This window comes from Haemaphysalis longicornis, unplaced genomic scaffold (assembly GCF_048455015.1).
Source record: "Haemaphysalis longicornis isolate Haplotype H1 unplaced genomic scaffold, Haemaphysalis longicornis Haplotype H1 scaffold_6, whole genome shotgun sequence".
Classification (NCBI taxonomy): domain Eukaryota; kingdom Metazoa; phylum Arthropoda; class Arachnida; order Ixodida; family Ixodidae; genus Haemaphysalis; species Haemaphysalis longicornis.
In genome coordinates, this window is record NW_027526407.1 from 87,276,851 (window position 1) to 87,296,759 (window position 19,909).

A 19,909-nucleotide genomic window follows, 5' to 3' on the forward strand; every position below is an offset into this window, starting at 1 on the left:
GATGAAGATGGCGGAGAAATAAATAGAGGGCTATGTATAGAAGATGCCTATACCGATACGGTGTATGTGTTAAAGTTAAGCCGGACGGGCCTCAACTACAATATCTCTGAGAGGCCGCTGCTGCGCAGAAATGTCAGCACAGCTTCAAATGCCTTGTAGGAACGCTTCGCGTCTGGCCAAGGTCCCAGCAGCACTTCCTCCGACACCGCACGACAGTCTAAACGGGCCAATGTTCTCACTAATTGTTCTCAAGGTTGCGCATAGCGTGGACAGTGGCAGAGAACATGCGAAATAGTCTCTGGTACATGACATGTCTCACAGTCGGGGTCACTCGTAAAGCGAATGAGGTGCTTGTAGCGACGGGTAAAGGCTACGCCAAGCCGTAGTCGGTGAAACAGCGTGGCGTGGTTGCGCTGAATACCAGGAGGTAACCGAAACTTGCAGTCGGGGTCCAGGCGGTGTAGTCTTCTATGACGATTGTCAGGGTGGGACCAGTGACTCGCCGAGGCGTGGCGGAGAATGGTAAACAGAAGGGCGGTCGTGTCCGTCCTTGCGAAGGGCAGACGTACCACATCTGCATTTGCAGAAACCTTCTTTGCCTCCTGGTCAGCCCAGTCGTTACCAGCTAGCCCGCAATGGCCTGGTACCCACTGAATGGTGAGGACATGCCCTTGTTGCAGTGCCAATGAGCATAATTCGAGTACTTCCGCAGCAAGGGCATAATAAGGTCCTTGCCTCATAACTCCGTTGAGGACCTGGAGTGCTTGCTTGGAATCACAAAACAGGGTCCAAGCTTGAGGTGATTCACGGGAGACTAAACGAATCGCCTCCCGTATGGCAACCAACTCAGTGGCAGTAGAAGTTGTCTTGTGGTCTAGTGTGAATCCTCGGGTAACGCATAAGCTTGGAATTACCACAGCCGCGGTGGACCGGGATGCATTCACAGAGCCATCAGTATACACATGTACAGTTCCGGCGTACTTGTCTGTCAAGAACGCTAGAGTCAATTGTTTAAGGGCTATTGATGGCAAGGAGGACTTCTTCCCAATTCCTGGGATGGAAAGGTAAATTGATGGTTTTGATAGTACCCACAGAGGATTCTGGGAAACCACCATTGGGGCGAAACCCAACGCAGCCCAGACACAAATACCACGATCTCGCTACATCGCAGCGGAGCAACCACAAAACTTGTGCGTGCATTTATAGATAGAAAAGAGTGATCAGTGGACATTAAGCGTTACATTGTGGTATAGCGTTGAAGGCTACAGACGTGAAAAATGACCCGAACCTTAAATTAAAAATAGATAAACGTTGTTTATAACACCTGTACGCTGAACGTTAGCGCCACGTAATGTTAAGCTTACTAAAACAAATAAGAAATCGGTAGTTTAACGTGCCGTATCTACACCTGTGCTATGAGTCTGGGCGTAGTAGAGGGCTGCGGCTCAATTTCGACCACCTGGGGTGTTTCACGAGCGCCTAAATCTCGACACACGAGCATTTGCACTTTCGGGCTCCGTACACAAGGGCAATAACTAACTTGTGGAGGTATATTGGCCAACGCGTCTCCCCGTAATGTTTCATTTCATCAGAGTCCCAGTACTCACGCCGCGTTACATACTGAAGAAGGGCACATACCCAGAAGATATACACAGACCCAAAATGGACCCAGGGTTTTCGCACTTGTAGTTGGTGCAAAAAAATTGCGCAGTGTTATATACATTCACACACCAGGTACCCGCACAGGAATCTTAGCCAACGGTTTCCCTCACTTTCTAATTCGAGCGTATTGCAATACGGACACAATTTGACGAAAAGTGCAGTTTCAGTAGATGTACTGTTACAGGGCACACATGATCACCACGCGATATACCCTTATTCACAGCGTTATTGAGCCCACAATATTTCGCCTCCTCTATGGCGCCTCTCGGGGGGTAAGGGGGGGGGGGGGGTGTCGCCCATGAGCTCTTTGAACCTAGCAAATTGCGTTCACAAATCACGGATCGCAATCACTAATGCTAATCACGCAAAGTGTAAAAGGGAAATAAATCAAGCTAAGCATAAAAAATTAAAACAGGAGCCACCCAAGATTCCATTCTGTCCTGGGGTTTCCTGGTACTCGTGCGCAGGAAATAATTAGGCGTCCACTTTCTCCCACCGGGGACCAAAAATGGATGAGAGGCCTTGCTGTTCGCGCTCGAACTATTGGGGATTGCTTGGCGACATTTACGTGGCTAAAAGGGGATGTATCCACACACCCCCGAAATGTCACCCTGCTATAAGTTGCGCAAGCGTTCTACCTAAAAAATGTGCACGAACGAGCTTGGGGTCTAGAATTAGCTACACAAAGAACACCTTTCGAAGGAGAACTCAAAGAGAAACTATCGAGAGTCACTGAATCGAATGACACGACACTCATTTTAAGAGGCTGTTGCGTCTGGAACATTTAATTACATCGAGAACATCCTCGAAGGGGGAAGAGCAATCAAGCTGAGTAGAGGGCTTCGCACTTTATCAATACAAACGGACGTGGCTAAATGGAAGCGGTAGCAGCCTTTCAGCGCCAAACGAGGTAGTACTGTAACGTTTGGCGCTGCAAAAGAAACAACACAAAGCGAGCTGTCTCAGGGTACTGGCTCGGAGCAACATGCTGCAAGGAAGTTGTTAAAGTATTCCTCAAGTCCTCATCTCTGGAGTTTCTGTCCTGAACCATTCGCAAGCTTTAATAACCATTACAGCTTTCTTGCCCGAATACGTCGACACCCCATATGCGGAAGTATTACAGGATTCAGTACGTTATGTATCTGGCACTCTCCCTGAGACAGACATGGCAGTGGCGCATAAAGCGTGCGACTTCACGTGTAGCAAAAGTATACACTGGTCAATTAGAAAAAACTCATGTTCGGGGGGAAGGTGAATAGAACAGTGCTCGCCCAGAGTGAGAAGCGATCAGGAATCTGCACGCAATGACGGCTCCATAGTCCTGCGATATAAAAGTGCCCCGAGTGAGTTCGTGCTGGCATTCGAACTGCACTAGTTTGTCAAGCCAGATACCAGTGCCACCATCACTATGTTCAGCTGGCTAATTACGCAATAGCAATCAGGTAAAAAGCAACGCACCCTTGCATAAACCATCCTGTGTAATTCAATCGGAACGCGAATGTTCGCTGGCTGTGCATTTTGTGTACCTAAACACTTTGACATGTGCCACAATGTAAGCGTAACCTTAGCTTACTGTACCTCAGTTGGGCCGTGTTCTGGCATGTCTTAATTGTGACCATCACGGCAACTAGACTTTCTAATTTCTTACGAAAATTTCGTAAGAAATTAGAAATACGGAGAAACAATAAATGCGCATATTCTCATCACACACAGGGCTCAGCAGCGAAGCTTTAATGTACGGCATGTGTGTACACGTGTACTACTCTTTATGGTTCGTTGAAATGATTTACAGTGGTGTTAGCGTCTCGTTGGTCAGAACATTTTGTGTTGTTGTAAGCACGAAACCGGCAAGACGGACCTGTTCTCGTCCAAAGCGCCGAGCACATGCTTAAGGCTGAGCACATGCGGCACAGAGCTGAGTATTCATGTAAACAAAAAAAACACAAATTAAGCATGGGAACCGCATGATAGATTATAAGGCGCCGCTGAACTATGGGACCACCCCCCCCCCACCCCATCTGTTCTCGTAATAATTAGGTTTGCAGCTGCTCTCATTAAGACAGGTGGTCGACGTTAGTCGAGGGATTGCGCATGCGTTGTGATAAGGAGGACACAGAAGTTCTTGCCTAAGACACCGAGCATGTTCTAGGACCCAGAAGGTGCCGCCAGCGAAGCCGAGGGGAGGCTAAAAGCCCGCCCATACAAGTAATCACGTATAATACCCTGCCTCGTCAGCATATGTTGTGGTTTACAACAGCTTCCTTGGACATCCAGTTTCGCAGGCCTGGATGGAGCCCATTCTTTTTTGCTTAAGCGTTCTGAATTTGTGTTATTTCATTCGAGTTCGCGTTCACAGCGCCGATTTTTCTCAGATTCCGGCTTTTAGGGAATGCGTTTGACGCGTGGCCCCCAATTTCAAAATAGCTTCTGGCCGGTTTTTCTAATGGCTAAGTTGACAGAGCTGGTCCTAGCCTCTACGCATCTACGAACGACCTAAACGTACAGATACGGGGCTTATGAGATAAATGTATACTATTGTAACCTTCTTCTTGAAGGATGCGTGTACTGTCTTATCTTATACTCTTCAATTTTGCTCTATTTTGAAGTAACCGTTTCGACAGAATGGAAGCACGGTGTCATTCACGTGCGGTATGTACAGAGCTTTTATCAGAGCTGTTCGGTCGACCATCCAGTCGATTGCGAACTGCAAAAGCCTTTGACAGGAATGCCATCGGTCCCACTAATAAAACTTTCCCTTTATAGCACCCGGCAGGTGTTTGCAATTGCCTTGATGGCGCAGCTGGTCTTTCTCCACCACCAGCCCCTGCGCGTTGTTAAAAACAAGTAAAGCAGTTTCACTCAACCTGAAAGTTGCTGGAAGTGCAGAGCAGTGATTCGCCCGAGAGGATTTGGTGCCGTTGTCCGTTTACTGCGACCATCCCTGACCTTCCTTTCGTTCCTCTCCCACTCCTCTCTTGATGAATTGAACACAGTTTTTGTCCAATGCACGTCAAATTTCGCGCCTTCCCCGTTCTCGCGCGCTCTCTGAATGGAACATCACAAGTGAGAGTTGTGTTTCGTTTGTTCTTTCTTTCATCTGGCACGTCCTGGAGCCTTGCTCCGCGGTTTTGAACGGATAGTTTTTGTATTACGCTGCAACTTTTTTTTGGTACTCTCGTTAACACAAACCCAACATGCGTTCCTAACTATAAGGACGCGAGGGCTGTCGGTTAGTTACATATATTTTGCCTCAAATGTACTTGCAGTTTTTTTTTTTTAGCTAAATGTTGCGGACGAGCACGGCAAGTACCGCCGGTTCAGGAAATTTGAATGAAAGTTACTAGAGACCGGAACGTAAGAAAAGAAAAATCCCGGATTTAGGTGCCTAAAATAGGCACCGAAAGTGCCATTAAAATATATTCAGGTGCCAAATACTGTCGGTTCGCATACATTGGCTTCATTGGGATTACTACAGCAGTGTATTTTTTGACGAATTTTTTACTTTCAATAACGCACAGGAGACTGTCCTTTGGGAAATTATTTTATTTTCGACATGAAAATTAGTCACACAAAAGTTTTTATTTAAAGATATTTACGTGACATGCAGAACCAAATACGGCTTAAAAGACTGACAAGCCATACCCATCTAAGCATAAAACAACTTTCTCATAAAACAACTTTTCCTTGGCGCTCTTTTCCGTTAGTCGGCCTTGCGCCCCAAACACTCTGACCATGATCAAGGCGGGCCTCTAAAGTTCTGAACACTGAAAACTTTACTTTGAGCCTGGGGATGTGGTACTGGTTTCTTATGAAACGATCTTGCTCGTGGTTATCGCTTCTTCTGTGCTCACGCAATTGTTTCCATCGCGTCCGTTCCGGTACGAGCTCGATGAACTCACCCACCAAAGTTTCCCTTAATTCTAACATCTCTCCATGGTGGTATTTTACGCATGCTTATCACGTTACAAAGCGAGAGATTTCTGCGTACGCTAAACCACTTTAGCAATGCCATAAAGCTTCTCCTGAAGAAGCCAAATAAAAATGATGAAGAAATAGGAAAGTGCACGTAATTACAACCCTAGCCGCTCGAAATTTCCCACACGCACTGTATCGTCAATACCCGGCGAGGCTATAATGACAGATGCAGGACGGGCTCACGGTTCCCAAATTTAAATACCAGCATATTTGATCGGACATGGAAAATTAATGCTTTCGCATTCACTAAACCGCAAGGAAAGCTTAGATGTGCCCATAAGCTTTTTAGTATTGTGAAGTTTCGCGTAAATGTTCTTAGAGGCACGAGCGAGGCGTATACTATCTGCAGCTCGTATTTCGGATAACTGCAACGTCGAAATTTTTAATGCATGAGTGATGTATTATCTTTGCGTAAATTCTCGCGTGAAAAAATTCAGACGCGCTTGAAATTGAGATACCAAGGTAATAGCAAGAAAACATTGAAGGAAAAAACTTAGTAAACAGCTGAGCTGGTGGTCTTTCCTAGTTTCAACTTCGCTTTTTTCAGGTGTGCAGCTTTCCAAAAGAAAAATGGTTAACCATTGAAGCCTTGTATATGCAAACTGAGTCATATAAAAGTACACGATCCACCCTTCTGATGCACAAACTTCAAACTGCCGTAGTCCGACGCCGAAGTGCACTTCAACTCAAAATCGAATGCCAACGACAACGCTATGAACCCAGAGGAAACGATGACGCCCGAACTTCGATACTAGTGCAATCAAATAGGCGCCGGTGTCTCAACGTTACGGACCCAGGGTCTATTTTTACCGCGGGAAGCGTTTTCTTTTAGGCACGCCCGCCCCACACTTGCACGTCGGCTCCTTGCCTCCTCGCCACTTTGCCTTGCGCTCCTTGGCCTAGCAGTTTCAACCTCTACGCTTTGCCTCCTCGAGTTTTTAGTGACGCCAAGCTCGGGCGCAAGTCAAGCTTAGCAAGTCTGATGTTCAAATTTCTACAACGTCTGCGCGTTCGACCCCGGGTGTTAGCGTCACTCTGCTCTAGATACGAAGTGAGAACAGTGGATTCCTTAGAACAGTATTGAAAAGAGCTTGAATGTGGACAGCAAACCTCTACATTGCGTATGATTGCGTGACAAGATGTTCTGGGCATCTATGCTTCTGCTTGATCAAAAGCGTCTATTTTCCTGCTTGATCAAAAATGGCTGCCGTTTGAGGCCTTCAGACGTAATGTGGGCTTATAATCTATATTCTACGATACTGATCTCGACTGGGTTTAAAACATTTCTTACTTTTATGGTATGCCATTTTTGAGAGGCTTTTACATTGACTATTCGCCGTCACAGCCCGTAAAAAGAGGAAATACACTATATGGTTCAAACAAACCCTCCCTACCTTTTGCGCCATCAAGCAGAATTTCCAGCGCAGGTCACTGAACCGGGTCTGCCAAACGGTATTTGCGCGCTTCTAACGAACACCCGAGTGTTCGTTAGAAGCGGCGGCAGCAGCAGCGCTCCGCTCATATCGGTAACCCAAGAACTGCCCCTTTAAAGCTCGGTGCCCGGAACTTCATCTGCCTGCCTGCGGCTTGGGCCTGCCTGACGGTTTCCTGCAAGCAGTCTTCAGCGTCCCTGTGACTCTGTGGCCACCACTAACACTCCTGCCACTGGTTTCTTCGTCGCCGGGTGCCCCATCTGCGCAAGCGCAAGCTCGGTGCAGCTAGTGATAAGCAGCGTGCCGTCGAGCAGTGGTCATTTGGCAGCAGCGGCAGCGCTCCGCTCACATCGGTAACCTAAAAACTGCCCCTTTAAAGGTTGGTGATATTCCAATGCTAATCGTTTTGCCTTGAATGCCGTCTGTTGAACGGCCCCCACCCATGCCACGTCACTTAAATTCACTTACTTCACTCTACGTATAGTGAACCAGAGAGAAGACAAATGCACTTAACCACACCCTCTATTACTTCAAAGGGATATTCTTGGTAAGGTTAAAATAATGCATGATGCATGAGTTGTAATAATGCATATTGCATGGTTGTTTTGTAATGGCGTAGCACGAGTGGAAACCGTTTTTTATAAATATAAAGCTCGAACCCGGTGTTAGAATATGTCATTTCGCCGTCTCTGCCGTTGCGGACGGAGGCGACGGGATGGGCGGCAGAGACGGAAGAGGAGCTAGAGAAGGAGGACACCCCTTCTATTCAGATTTCTGAACGGCCCAGAGTGCGCCCAAGGGTTCCTTCGTCATTGTAGCCCATGTTCAGTCCGCGCCGCCTGTCCTCTGTCCACCAGCTGAAGCTCGGTAGGCGGAGATTGATTGATTGATTGTAGGGTTTAACGCGCCGACGCAAAGCAGGCGATGAGGCGCGCCATAGTGGAGGGCTCCGGATTAATTTTGATCACCTGGGGATCCTTAACGTGCGCTGAAATCTCGTACACAAAGGCGTTTTTGCTTTTCGCCTCCATCAGAAAGCGGCCGCCACGGCAGGGAATCGAACCCGCGACCTCATGGTCAGCAGCGCAACGCCTTGGCCACTGAACACCGCGGCGAGTCGGGTAGGCGGAGAGGAGCTGGACAGCAGCATCCCCCATTTCTTTTTTTCTTTAGTTGACGGAAAGAGAGGAGGGTGCTCAGGGCTAAAGTCGCTCACCCCGAATGAGTGGCAGAGTGTTCCTAGTTCTGAGAAAAATTTATTCTAAGTAGTAGCGATACGGGTGCATTACGTAAAGACGCGTTGGGTGTGGGAAGCAGCCGGATTGTATGAGCCGTAGGGAAGTTTATTGTTCTATTGAATGGTCAGGGTAAGGCGAAGGTAGGGTCTGTCTCAGAAGGCGATAATGCTGTGTTATGTCCCTGAACAAGACAAGCGGGTGACTGTCCTCGTGCAGCTCCATAGCACGGGGGGTAAAAGTGCCGGCTTGGTGGGAGTATTTGTTGCCCTCCATAGAAGCGTGAGCGGCTGTCCAGATGAGCTGAATGGAACCATTTCGGGAGTAGCGTTTTAGCGCACGCAGTGCTGGAAGGGACACCAAACCCGACTAGTTATTCCGGTAGGCTTTTTGGCAATCGGTGGCTACCTTAAGATCCCATGGTTTAGTAAGAGTCAAGGCGATGACTGCCTCTTCTGCTGTCGTGTTGTCTTCTGTCTTGAGTGAGGCACAAGCAAAGAGGTTCGTTCTGGAGGTAGCCACAATGGTGGCGTACCGCTGCCGTCGATGTTGGGATTGATTGATTGATTGTATCGTTTAACGCGCCGACGCAACGCAGGCGATGAGGAGCTCCGTAGTGGAGGGCTCCGGATTAATTTTGACCACCTGTAGATCTTTAACGTGCGCCAAAATCTCGAACACACGGGCGTTTTTGCTTTTAGCCTCCATCAGAAAAGCGGCCGCCAGGTCCGGGAATCGAACCCGCGACCTCGGGCTCACCAGCACAACGCCTTATCCTGTGAGTTAACGCGGCGGGTATCGATGTTCCGAGTCGTAAGTGTAGATAGCGGCATGATCCTCACCGAGGGTGGTGTTGAGCGCTTGAGCCCATGCTTTATCAGTGACACTCGTGTTGTGTGGGGCTGCATATTTCTAAGCAAAATGAGCATCTTTAGTCCTTGTCGTCAAAACTCCAGGAGTACATCAAACGGGGTAACATTCTGTGCGGCCCAGCCAAACTTGTGAACGATGCGGCGACCCGCCGCAGTTTTTCTCGTAGTCGTTCGGAGCTTCTGGAAAGATGGCCGTCTATCAGCTCTTCCACCGTGTTGTAGAGCCGAGTGCTAAGCAGCCTCTCTGTGAACGCAATCATAAGAAGACGAATGGCCTGCTCGACCGCCTTTTGTAATCATTATATTACACAACTTTATGTCCTCATTGCCGAAAAGATAGGGGGTTGAAGTGAGTGATTCCCGAGAGGACAAAAGCTCGAACTAATGGAAAGGTATCCGGTTCCTTGAGGCCTCGCTTCTTGGTGGCAACTCGCCTGATCATGTGTATGATTTTATTGATTCTGTGTTTGAGGCGCTGCAAGGATACGTCACTCTTGGTGTTGGCCTGAAGATGTAGGCCCAGGGTCTTGATGCTGGGGCTTTGAGAGATGGTCTGGCCATCAAGGAGTATTTGAATGTGTTCCTTAAGGTGTCGTTTGGCGTGAGGGCGGACGACAAGAAGCTGAGATTTTTTACGTGAACCGTGGACGCCACAGGCTGTAGCACATTGGCGTACTAGATTTGAGATGCCATGGGTTGGTGTGAGCTTCTTTTAATCGCTGTCCTGTGACATTCAGCGAGAAAGCAGAGGCTAAACCCGTAGATGTGCTTGGTGTGTGCGCCACTTGTTGTCCCCGTTTCCGCGCGGGCTCGTAGTTGAACCGGTTAGACAACGGGCTGTAGCTTTGTTACTCTGGTAGTTCCAGATTCGATTCCTGGCGTGGCCAAGAAATTCTTTTAGTTGTCCGCGGGAGTTTTCTGCTGACACTAGCGGTCGCAAAAGAACCCTTGAGGGTAGAGGTTCGGCAACACATTCCATACGATGAAAAAAAGATTTCCCAAAACTATTTGATGGCTAAACACTGTTCAAAAAATACATGCACGCATTCAAAACCACAGAGATGGTTTATTAGAAGATATGGAATGTTATTGCGAAAGAAAATGTTCTCCCACGAATGCGTTTACGTTTATTCCGTTCTTCGTGCACATACCTTATGAAACCAGCAAACGACGTGGTTCTTCTGCGTTACTCCTTTTGGGAGAGCAAATTCCACTACGCTGTGAAGTAGCCACGAGAGATTGCGGGTGCCTCCGGCCTCAGGGCTTGTAATTTGTAACTTAAAAAAGAACGTGGAGACACTCACTCCACAGTGGCGCTCTAAGAGCTTGTTTGCTAACCCCTATTTGCCGCAGTTTTAAATGAGCAGAACTACAAAAGGTGAGTATCTGCGCAGAAAACCCCAAGTCGGTTGTGGCACTCCCGGTAGCACGCAAGGTTTGTACGCTTCCCGTGTGTGCTGTATACCGAAGAGGTGTACCGTGCACACCTCGTCGGTACTTCGGGGAACCCCCTGACGTCACCTGCAGCACTGCTAATGGAAGGTCGCCCGTTCAGTGGTTAGCTGTCACTTTGTTTATGCAGCTTCAAGGAGCTGCCTAGAATGCTCTGCCTCTCGTTGTAATTGTTATGGTTGCTGTGATGAAGCCATAATGATTCCATTAAAAATTCATCCTTCATAGCATGATGTCCTTTGCAAAGGCACATGATTATTTTGGCCCGCAAGCGCTAGTACGTTACTTTTTACAATCACTCCGCATGTTTACTGACATGACGTGTCATGAGCGCGATAAAAGTCCTGGTGCCCTTCGCCTTCAATGACGTTCAACATAAGCGTAGCGGACGAGACCATTGTTGCGTATTTTTTCATCAAAATAACATGAACTCTAAGTTGAATATTTCGAATCTCTGGATAATACGTACTTTATGATTTGGTCCATCTATGTTTCCATAAAGTTATATGATTAAAAAAGACTGTGAATTCGAACAAGAGTAGGTGCCGCGCGCAATAATTCAAACTACGCGTCTGGGCGCCGGCCTCGTAACACGTGGAACACGACCAGAGAAACACACCCTCCGCCTACACACGGTGCTGCAAAGAACAGAGAAGACAAAATGAATGAATGAATGAATTTATTCAACAGGGAGAAGTCGAACGCCTCTTTTGTGGGAAGGGGAGTAAAAGCAAGGGAGAAAAACCGCTGGGCTTATGGGGCTGAATCACCAGGCGTGTCCGCCCCCGCACACGGAGTACTTGATTTATGTTATTGTCACTAGAGTTGGACGTCCAGCGAATTTTCGGAGTGTAATTATAGCACCTTCACATCGCCCGAGGGCGTTTCCATTCTTGAAGGAATGGGACGTGATGACGTAACACCTACGGCGTTCCTCGGAGATTTCGTCACAGTCCAAGAAAACGGTCGTGTATGGTGGGCCCGTCAGCACGGCAAAACGAGGCAGGGATAGGGTAAAACAAACCTAAATATTACTAGGCGAACGTGTTAGAAGACACGTTCTTTGCGAACTATGTCGATGAGGACGTGCCGGCAGTGGTGTGTGCTGCGTTGACCGCAAATGCCATCATATCTCAGGGGAGGAGCAAAGAACCTGCCGCTGCCAATTACGACAAGGAGTGCGGGTGCGAAGTACAGTGCAGCCGTCTGCCCCGAGGCCACGTCACTATGTAATGCCGCCCGTTATTCTTTACGTTATCGAAGCGCCCAGATAAGGCTTCCCGCTGTATTCATTTATTACGCGAAAAAAGTGCAGAGTGTCTTCCTTCGGGGTAAAAAGGACTGGCCGCAATGGGTGTAGCCCGAAAGAACCCATTCCCGTTTGACCCCTTCCCATTTGAACCCATTCCCGAAACGCCCTTGCCGCTTGACCCGTCCCGTGTGCGCCCGTTCCCGAAGCGACCTTCCCGTTTGGGCGCTTCCTGTTTCAACCCGTTCCCAAAACGCCCTTCCCGTTACAACCCGCTCCCATAGCGCCCTTCTCATTTGAACCCGCATCGTTCCAACGCATTTGTATTTCTGAAAATATGTCTTACCGTCTTCGAAATTGTTCCCCAAAATGTGCTCACAAGAAATGGGGCATGCACTAAAAACTTGTATGCACCAAATTTTCCGGAATCGACCGATATTTCCGGCCGATAAAAGTTTCCGAATGCCTTAGGCCGATACTGCCCTCTTGACACAAAATTTGTCGCGGCGAAAGTGTACTATAAAGATACCCAATATCTTGAGTAATGCACGCATTGGATTTTTCTGCAGTTGGTCTTCGTACGTGCGGCTGAAATTTATTTATCAGCCGCTCTTATGCTCATTGTTTGGAGCGCAGCTTTGTGTTCGGGTTCGAGAGATCTATATATCAAAGATGTCCGTAGGAGAGACTTCAAAAAGGCAAAAATATGTGCAGAAATCTGAGAATTGGCCACTAATGCCTTTCCTACGTGAATAATGGGCAGATATTTTTATTTATTTACCGATACTTTACGGCCTGGTCGGGCTCATGCAGGAGTGAACATAAAAACATATCAGTATTGGTTGGCGTAATTTAAAAACGCCCCACACAAATAAGTAAAAGACATAAATATGTAATAGACGCAAAGGAAGGAGAAGAGACGGCTCTTTATTGGAAAAGCAGAGAGGTTTGCCGGCATGTACAGATGCCTACATGTACATGCTTCTCTGCTGTGGGTTAAGGATGGGGGAAGAAAAGGCCCAAAGAAGAGCTGGGCAGGAAAGAAAAGGAAAAAAAAAACAACTGTCGTGTACTTGGCGCGGTAGCGGACTTTTGTTCTGAGCTTGGGCCACATAATTTACAATTTTGAAATTAGGCCAATTTCATCCAAATAAGAGAATAAAATTCGTAGAGCTTGGCGCTGCTTTGACGGATGAATCCATGGTCCTAAAATATTTCTGAGAGTAATTGGTCCCTGTTCTAGCCGTTCCATGCTTTCGAGGAAGTGGGATCTCGGTTCCATGTAGGCCACACATTCTAATAAAATGTGTTCAATTGTTTCGACGCAACCACAATTGTCGCAGTACGCATTTGGCGCGCTCCAAGGCGAAATAGGTAGCTATTTGTGTAGGCACAGTTCAGGCGTAGACGATGGTACAACGTTTCCAGGTTACGAGGAAGCTGTGTCGGGAGTCTTGACTTTAATTCTGGTTCAATAGTGTGCAAAAAGCATCGAGTATTTTGTAAGTTGCTCCATAGACAGCTTCTTTCAGTCACCGTAAAGTGGTGAGACGCAAAGGGGTCCAAACAAGGATATGCATTCGTAATGTATTCCAATTTTAAAATACGACAATTAAACCAGAAAACATATTTACAATACGTGGGGAAAATTCTTCGAACGATACCGAGTTCACTGTCGTTCAGTTAACTTGAGAAATTGCACGAAGAAACAAAGAACTTTCGAATAGTAATTCAGCTGATTGGCTGCCTAATAGTCTTACTGTGATGTCTTCTCGCTGAACGCCTGAAAGGCCCTTGGAGGTAGTATTCCCGCGGCAATTTTAAGTTTCTGTAGTAGAGAAAATGTAGGCTAGAGACGACCCTGCGCTGCTTAAGTTTTTGAAGGTTTGCTCTATTATGTAAATTGAGTACGCTAGAGTGACGGGAATAAACAGAATCAATAAAACGCAAAGGTAAGTTTATAATTTTCGCCGCTTCTCATGACTGCGATTTTTTCGAGCCAGATGTGGCATATATGTATCCAGATACACAGGGTTACTTTATTCTTGTACATATTTTTTATCTTTTATAGTTCTCATCTGTTTCTTTTCGACATTGATGTACACTTGCGCTATTATAACGATTAAATGTGTTGGTCCGCCAAGTACGATTTCTTTCAAATCTTTCTTGTGCTACCTTTTCTTTGTTTCTTGTGCTACCACGGCGCTTTTCTAGGCTTTTTGATTTTATCATTTTTTGGTTTGATAATTTAAAAGATTTGTTTGTTAATTTGAAAGATTTGTTTATTAATTTATTAATTGTTAATTTGCTTGTTAGGCTTTGTTAATTTAAAAGATTTGTTAAATGAATTCTAACCAAATGTCATCGTCTCTAGATTCAAAAAGGAAGCCCAGGTTTGAAAAGCAGTCAAGGACTCTGGATGTACTGAGCATGCTATCGCAGCGGCTGTGAACAAACGGAAATAAATAAAAAACAATATGAAAATGTTTTTATAACGTTTCATAAACCGGGTACGTTATTCCGGGAACGGGCTAAGTAGGAAAATACAAAACGGGAAGGCTCTTTCGCCCCGGGTTGAAATGGGAAGGAACAAACGGGAAGGATGAAATGGGAACGAGTTCAAACGGGAACAGGCCAAGTGGGAAAGGGCGAAACGGGAAGGTCGTTTTGCGTCGGGTTGAAACGGGACGGAACAAGCGGGAAGGGTGAAATGGGAATGGGTTCAAACGGGAACCTCCCGCCGCAATTACCGGCTCTTTCGAGCATCGAAGTTTTTCTTTTGACATGCATTGCCGCTTTTCAACTGGAGTGTTTTATTAGTTTGGGTATTCCTTCACTCTGGTTATTCAGAACCTAATACCGCCTGGGAGGCATAGCTACATTTATTTTTCACGGGTGTATTTTTTGATACGCTGTCAAAACGACTGCAGGAAACTCAGCACAACTCAAATGAACAGAACAAAAGAAGTTCGCAGACGAATTATTCATTGATTGTCCGTATACCTAGAAAGGCACATGTACGACCAGTTGGGAGATGGGTAAATCAAAGACTGCTGGAATACGCCCCGTAATCTGAGTTTAATAATAGGCCATCTGTAGTCTTAGTACGTCCACTCGGCTCAGTGATTCCCTAGTTTTATGCAGGCGATGGAACCACGCATAACCACGCTACGGAGGTCCATTCATCCGGGGGCCGTACCTCAGTTCTGGTAGTGCCTAATGGTCCTCATTGTATGTTTTAATGGGAATATGACACGTGTACCCACTTTTATGGTTTGTAAGAAGGTGCCAGAAGACACGCGTACATTTACACATAGCGATGCGCAGGAGTGTAGTTAATATTCGCGCCTGACCTGTTGTCTCTCGTGGCAGTCTTTTCTTGCCACTTCTCATCATTACCGTTGCCTTTACACAACTGTAGTCACATAGATCCAGTTAATAAGAGCAATATTCTGCGTCTTACCGTTTAGAATAGTTTTCAGAACATGGGTCAGTAAAATTTGGTAATATGAGCTTTCGGGCTTTTTTACTGCGCTTTCTCAAATATTCTGAATGCATCTAAACAAATGATAAATGAACACCCTGAATAATGCTTGTTCAGTGTGGGTAACAAAACGCCAGAACAAGTATAAGGGTATATATACATTGGCCAGATAGCGAGAGCTGACCCAAACAACGAAAAACAAATCCGCCGCATAATAGGAATTGGCTGGTGTGCAATCCGCCAGCACTCACAAATAATGAAAAGTGAATTGGCTTTGTCCCTAAAAATAATGATGTACAACCAATGCGTGCTCCCGGCAGGGAAACATGGAGGGGAAAATTGGCACCATACAAAACAACTGGAAAGCAAAGTATGGTCGGTCTAGCGGGCCATACTTCGAATGATAGGAGTAACACTTAGAGACAGGCGACAAGCACCGTGGATTTGGGAGCACACTCGAGTTGAGGATATCGTATTTAAAAGTCTGGAAAAGAAGTGGACTTGGCCTGACCATGAAGTGAGGCGAACGGAAAACAGGTGGATGACGAGGATAACAGAATAGATACCAAGAGATGGGTCCGGGCGAACAGGAAGGCTGTTAACTAGATGGAGAAACGAAATAGGAAAATCCGGAAACAAAGAATGGACTCTGCGAGTGCCAGACAGGAGCGGGGGAGATAAATGACAGAGGCCATCATCCTGCAGCGGACATAAATAGGCTGTTTATGATGGTGATGATGATGATAATGATGATTATATCGATGATGTTTGCAAGAATATGACATATTATTACTCTATTTCATGGCTGTGTACCCCGACCCACCTGGGGCTGCTCGAACGATTTCTGAAGTAGCCCTTCACGTTGTTGGCGTTAGGAACATGAATCTTAGCTATCTATGATTCAGACACAGGTAACACTGAATCCTGTAAGGAAATGATCTAGGAGTGAAACATCGCATAGTGTAATTGCAGACGTCCGTTTTCTCAAACTATAAGCCTCTTTTAAAGCCCATAAATGCTAGCGGCGCACGGAAATCTTAGAAAATGAGCGGTGATTACTATACTGATTAGAGTCGGGTTTTCAATTTTTTTTCTACGGAGAGCAGGCCACATCGTTAAGGAGGCTTTCTAATCAGAAACTAACCAAAAAAAGACGCGTAAACTGCATGCAGCGGTATTAAAATATTAAAAGCATGAAACGTATTTCGTTCCCTGAACACATACTGTACACATAGATAAAATATGAAGTCATGCCAGTGGCTGCATCAAAAAAGACTGGAGTGTTGCGGTGGCTGGCTGGATATTGTTTCACTTTTTTCGGTTGTTATAATGGTTGTAAAAGTTCCCAGATTTGGCAGCGCAATCTTCTGAACAAAAGCTAAACTTTACCTTTAAGCGTCGTTCTTAATTCCCCGGGAAAATGTCAAATATGTGAAGCAGATATTTCGAGCTGAATACAGCTGCATTGCAAGAAACAGTATTTTCTGAAAAGCGCAGCGGGTACGCGGATTTTTCTAGCCGGCATTCGTGCAACTTTGTTGGTTGTGCAACTTTGTTTAACCATAGTGCGCGTAGCCACCACGTTCGTTATCTGCTTCCTCCAGCTTCCACAACCACAGCGTTTTCAAGATTTATGCGAAATGTTGCGCGAGATGAGGGATTGGTTCAGATTTGTTAACAGCCATTAAAGATCCGTTAAAACTTTCTCAAGGTATCGGAATAATTCGAGGGTGTCGAACAATGGGCGCCGTCAAGCAGTAAAGGTTTGGTTTAAAATGAAACACGTTCTGCCTTAACAAAGGTTTAGTGTGTTGAGCCACACCTAGTTAAGAACCACTTAGAACAAAGGATATTTCCCACAGCAATCATGGTAACGCCGGGTGGGAAATCCCAAAGGGGCATGACAAAAGCAATGAGCGTACCGCTCCTTTGTGAGATTTTCAAGCTTTTTTTTCTTTTATAACAGGGGCCCTCCTCTTCAGAGATCTTCGATGTATGCAGTTGCGAAACTGCGCCTCAAAAAACGGCCCGCACCTGTACCCCCCATGCTTTGGATCGTAGGTACGGTGGCACCACTGCGGCCACCGCACGCACTATCCAAAAAACACAGTCAGTAATTATTCACTGACAATTGAATGTTAAACTTTAGTTTAAAAGTTCATAACCTTTTATTTCTGTACTATCTTAAGTAATTCATTGTTTATTTACGTTTGGTTTCTCGTTGCGATAGTTTTCGCGTCTGCGCAACTGCCTCGACCGATTGACGCTTGCGTGGGCATACCGGCAAAACATACGTCTGACCTGAGGTACTAAATTTGCTGTTCTCGCTCGGCTTACATCGCACTGGATGCCAAAAAATAATCCAGAAGCTGATCAAATGGCAATAAATAACCATTTAAAGCTTGCGTAAAGCCTTCGAAGAGAATTTTTTACTCTTTTTCGCCGCCGGAAGACCGCAGACGAGAATGCGCGGGTGAGTTGTAACAACGCCTCTCGCTGAACAGACGGTCGCATCTTTGACTACTCTTGGTTTCCATGCATAGAAAACGCTTGCGCCGTTGCACACGTCGGGCTTCTATGACACAAGTTTACGTAAACACCCAAATACCATTTTTCGCCCAGGTCGTCGAGCGGCGAACAGCGTTCTATAGTTTATTTTGTCACCAATAGATGGCGCCATTATACGGGAAAATCCAAAACAGTGGACCAAGTTTAGGGAACGTTTTTATGCATTGTGCCTACGGGGAATTTCGAAACTCCTATTCCACCCGAGATCGAACACAGTCGCCCATGGCGGCGGCGGGATAAACCGCTCCTAATTTGGATAGCGCTCCAGCGTCGTCTGCTCGTTCACGTTGCGCCCGGTGCAAGACGCGTGCTGCACACAATAAAACAAGCAACATGTGTACTTGTTTTGCAGTAAGCAATGACATAGTTACCTATACTTCCGCATTGCCTTTAGAGACGCAATAATCAGCGGCCATTTCGGGTCAATGCGCTGGTTTCATTCCACGAAACGTCTTCGCCGTGGTAACCGCTTGAGTGTGAATCGTGTTAAAACATGGCTTCGAAGCATTGCACTGTACTTATTGATGAGTGATCGTGCTATTTAGAGAACGTCAAAGGATGCTTTTTGAAGTTAAGGAAGTTTGAAAGGATAAAAGTTTAATACACAGAACGAGTAAGAAATGACAAGACATGTGCATACCCGTGCATTTGCCACACCATTGTAAAATTGCGCTCTGTTCTTACACAAAAAAGAAACAAACAAGAGCAATTCCAATGCACACGGCCCGTTCGCTATCGGGATGTATTATACCCCCGCAAACGCCTGTGTGATCACATTTTTTCCGCACATTTTCTAAAATAAGTACCGTTTTCTGACAGACTGTGCTTATACCGTGTTGCTAATTTTACATAGTATATAAAATACGTTTCTGCGTACGCGCAAACGTATTTTGGGGGGATTTCTGGGTAAAATTAGGCAGTGGTGAGGTTGCTCTTGTCCTATAGCATTTAGTGTGTCATTTTTATATACCCCATTTTCAAATCCAGACATGAATCACCTTGTCCAGAAACGTGTTTCACTCAGCATTAACAGATCTCTAACATGGTCAAGTATTAACCGCTTAAGGTGGACCTAGGTGTGAAGGAGGAGGAAAAATTGCGTAATATAATGCACGTTGTTGCCCACATGGGTGGAGTGTGTGTGCCAGGACTCGCTGTTTTTTTTTTTCCCACAATGCTCGCTTTCAGTACAATTTTGAAAAGGGCGAGCCACATTTTCTGGACAATCTCGGGCCAAAAGGGGTGTGAAAAAGTTTTGAAAATACTGGCGTCTACTTGTACAAGTACCGCTTTTTCACCGCTTCGGAACACAACGCCTAGCGCAAGTGCCGCTTTTTCACCGCTTGGGAACACAACGCCTAGCGCACTTTCAATTGCAAGTAATAGTGATAGCCAACGTTTGGCTTTCCGCGTTACATGCGTTCTATTCTCGCTGCGCTGGGAACGTCGGCTGAACCCCATCCCCTTCCCCCCACCACCCTCAGTCGAAAAAAAAATTTAAATGCACAGAAAACTTTTACCTGTGCCTTTTTAGCCAAAAACTCAAGAATTAAATCTCAAGACAAAAACGGGGTTTAGTTTACAACATCAAGTATTTACCGGGAACCCGTTTCGTTGTTTCGTAACTACAAATAAAAAGAAACGTTTTACTATATCTGCGACAGGGCAACTTTATTTGCCATCTTTATGGTTCGTAAGCGACATTACGGAAGAATGCAAACACATCTCGCTGTTCTAGGCACCTGTTTCCGCCGGGGCGGCGCGCCGCAGATTTTAAAAGAAACGCAAATGGTCAACAGTGCAGCCATAACACAAACTCTGCGCTCACTGTGAGGTCCCAAAAGCTTGGTTTACACACTGTAAACCTGCTTGTCACTTTTCAAGTCTAGCTAAACATGAGATGTTGAAGTCCGGGATAAATAGCTGCTGATCGTAGGCCTCCATAAGCAGAACACAGTTTGCAGAAACTTCTTGCGGTA